This window comes from Gymnoscopelus microlampas (assembly GCF_963454915.1).
Source record: "Gymnoscopelus microlampas genome assembly, chromosome: 4".
Taxonomy (NCBI): domain Eukaryota; kingdom Metazoa; phylum Chordata; class Actinopteri; order Myctophiformes; family Myctophidae; genus Gymnoscopelus; species Gymnoscopelus microlampas.
Window position 1 is genome coordinate 18,810,791 of NC_139941.1, and position 4,218 is coordinate 18,815,008.

The following is a 4,218-nucleotide window of genomic DNA, read 5'->3' on the forward strand; positions in this document are numbered from 1 at the left end:
TTCTATATATATGACTTCATGATGCGTTATTGGAAAAGCATTGAACTAAGCCTCAGCAGCGTCAGACCCTAGTGAACACTGACTCCACACTCCATGTGCTGCTCACTGTTCTATTCTAGTAGAAGGATGCTGAGCGAGCTGGTGCTGCATCTTAAGGGGTGTGTGTGTGTGTGTGTGTGTGTGTGTGTGTGTGTGTGTGTGTGTGTGTGTGTGTGTGTGTGTGTGTGTGTGTGTGTGTGTGTGTGGGGTTCAGTTAACGTTTGGCATCCATATTCAGGCCCCTGATGCAATACTTTAACTTGTCTTATACTGTATATCTTTTACTGTGTGTAATACACACACACACACACACACACACACACACACACACACACACACACACACACACACACACACACACACACACGCACACATATATGTATACTATTCAGTCTTTTTGGATTCAGAATTGTGTGTTATAAAAAACAATCAGTGTAGAAAACACTGGGACATTGTGGACATTTACATGATAATGTCGTTTTCTGTTTCAGAATTATTATGGGCAAGCCTGGCAAGACCATTTGGTGGTGACCCTACTCTTAAAGGTGAATGCTAATATAGATGTCTTAGCTAATACTGGAGCTTTTATGTTACATCTTACTTTAATATTTTTCTGATTACTTTTAACTCTTTAACTGCCAGAGTATATACCCGCTATACCCCCTTCCCTGCCAGAGATTTTGGCGTTTTTACTACTTTTTCAAGTAGTCACAGAATATTTATCTACAGTATAATTGATCCCCTGATGGTTGCTAATCAGTTAGTGTTTTCAGGTGTGGCTTCACAAATGGCAACGAGGTCATCGCGACCTCGTTGACATGTGTTGTTTGATGTTTGAAAATAGCATTAAATAGCAAAAATGAAAAATTTGATTTTTTTGTCTGTTTATTTTTTAACATTGAAGTGAATGGAGCAGCAACTTTTTGGAAAATGTTATCTCCTGGTTCCTTTGTGATAAACGGAATATATATATATATATATATATATATATATATATATATATATATATATATATATATATATATATATATATATATATTAAAAAAATCTTCTACTTCTTTTTTTCCGTTTCCTCTTTATCCCAGAAATGTACCCTTCACTGACCATCTGGTTCGACAGAGTCACTACAGAGGGCGCATGTGGTGCATATACCCTGGACCTCTTCCAAAACAACCGTCTGCAGGACCTTTATGGTGAGATGAGTATGACAGTGGCAGTTATAGAGCTAAATTCCAATTTCCAATCCCCCAAACTCGGTCACTCACTCACTCTCCTCGCTTCCTCCACTCGCGCCTAAGCCCCGCCCCTGCAAGGAGGAGAGGATTATTTGCGAGGATGGAGTGGTCGACCCGTTGGCCTCACTGGATCGGAACTCAACTCTAACGTAATTTCAAAGCAACGGCAAATTGCGCTATCACTTATGACGTTTCATACAGCTGATCCAGAGCAGAGGTGTGGATGAAAATACACATGCATAGAATAATAAGCAGGTATAGAATAATACAGAATATAAAAATAGACAATTCATCAATGTGGATGGCCACATCGTTATCTTTATAGTTAACATTTTGTGCAAAGCCATTTATTCCTGAAATAGTGAACGAAGCACCAGGATGAGCAAACTTACATTCATGAATTAAATCCTGACCCGTCCCTCTTTTTACTCGTACAGTCCCCAGACCCCCCCACCCCCCACCCCCTGCAGCAGAAAAAAGAAAAAAAACTTGAGCAGCGCGATGGAGACCCACCAATGTTTCCTTTTTGCTTGATATTGTTTGATGGCGAAATAAATCATGACTGATAGACATGAAAGAAGACCCTTCACAGCTAATAGAGAATTTTTAATTTTAATAATCGGTTCAGAATTGAATGAGTACGGCTATAGTTAAATAGCGTGAAGTGTCCTATTTTGGGGAATTCAGAATATGGTCACCCTATATTCTGTCCACATATAAATACAATACATTATTTTAAACATAATCTTTGTCACAGTCATTTGGTGGGGGGTGGCCGGTGTTTATGGCATGGTTTCGGGTTTCAAGCATTGTTTGTGTGGCCAGGACCATGTGTGCACGTTGTACACCTACACCATGTACACACGTTTTTTTGTTTGTTTTTTTTTCCTTCTCGGACTCCGAACCATGGGACAATTTGGATGAACAATCAACCTGGAGATCGGGACACCCTAGCCGTGTATTCAGTTCTGCTCCTGAGCGGTCAGAACGGTTTACTGTGGAGATGGTCGACAAAGGTAAGAACGTGCTAACATTATCCTAGCTTTGCTCGCTAGCTCCTATAGCTACTCTTGACCAGGGCTAACCTTTTGGTCTCGCTTGCCGAAAATAACCAAGCTAATAACGTGACGTCGTTAGCAGTGGTGGAAAGTAATGCATTTACGTACTTAAGTGAATTCGGGTTTTTAATGTACCATAATATCTATCCAACGAGTTGAAAAAAGCGTTTCATTCGCCTCTCTCCTCAGCCGGTTACATGTTTTTAAGAGTTGCGCCCGTAGAGATAACGTTACAGATTCCCCTTGTGGTCAAATGTTGAATTGCATCTTCTAATGCATAATATTATATTATATTGTTTTGCGTTCGCTTACCGCGTTCGCGCGTCTTACTTGTGCTGAATATCTTTTACTGTGTGTGTATTCTGTGTAATACACACACACACACACACACACACACACACACACACACACACACACACATGTATACTATTCAGTATTTTTGGATTCAGAATTGTGTGTAAAAAAATATTATTGTGGAAAAGTGATATTTACGTGATAATGCCGTTTTCTGTTTCAGAATAACCTATCGTTGGCGGATGTCATGATGTGGTCTTCCCTAGCGGTATCAAAGCGATTTGATGCCACTAGGTGGGCTGGGCAATCAGGTGAACGCTAATATATATGTCTTGGCTAATACTGTAGCTTTTATGTTACAGCCTACTTTAATATTTTTCTGATTTTTATTGTTAAGCACTTGGTAACCCTGTTTTGAAGTGTGTGTGTGTGTGTGTGTGTGTGTGTGTGTGTGTGTGTGTGTGTGTGTGTGTGTGTGTGTGTGTGTGTGATATATGTGTGTAATGTATATTTGTGTATATTATATATATATATTTCCTCTTTATCCCAGCTAAAAAACTCAAACCCCCAGCAGTGCAGCAGTGGTTTGACAACGTCCAGGCTGTGCCTGCATGTGGACTTGCCCTCTCTAAGGTCAACAGTACCTGGGAAGAGGACAAGGATTTCAAACTTGAAGGTGAGAATGAGTATGACAGTGACGATTACACTAGGAGTGCAACAGTTAACCCATCAAGACCTGATGCCGATTCTACAAATGTCTTCTAAATCCTAACAGTTTTCTGAAAAACGTGTTGCTATATCAGTGGTTCTCAAACATTTCCATCGCAAGGACCATTTGCCCATGGACCCCCCATCTAAAAATATTTTGTTCCAAAAAGCTGCATCCGACCTAGACTACAGTCACATACTGTCTAAGGTAGAGCAGAGTCAATTAACTTATTTGGGAGTAACAGTTACGCACACGTTTAAAGATCTTTTCCAAACAAACTTTGTGTCTCTAGCAAATCAAATTAAGGTGTCACTACAGCAGTGGTCGCCTCTCACAATGTGCCTCACTGGCCGCATAAACTCAATCAAAATGAACGTTCTTCCTAAATGTACCTCCAAAGTCATTTTTTTAACATCTCTAGACTCCATTATTGCCACGAGTGAGCAGGATTTTACTGAAAAAGGTAAAGAGGAACGGTGGCATGGCGCTCCCTGACTTTCGTCATGATTACCGGGCTGCCAACATCCGCTGTCTTGCCTTCTGGAATAATTTTTATTGTCAGCCTAATTGCCCAGAATGGACACTTCTGGAGCTAGTCGTGTAAAAAATCTGACGCTTCCAGCTCTCCTTGGTACATCGCTTGGCCACTTGGTACATCGCTTGCCTGATTCAATCGACAACCCGGTTGTGCGTCATACGCTGAGATTGTGGGCCCAGTTCAGAAGAACCTGTAATTATAGAGACTTCTCCCATGTGAGTCTTGTTGCCTCCAACCATATTTTTGTCCTATCACAGCAAGACTCAACCTATCAGCAAATATCAACCTATCGCTATCGGCAAATACTAAAAAGATACTGTAATGATCGGAATCGGATCAAGGGCA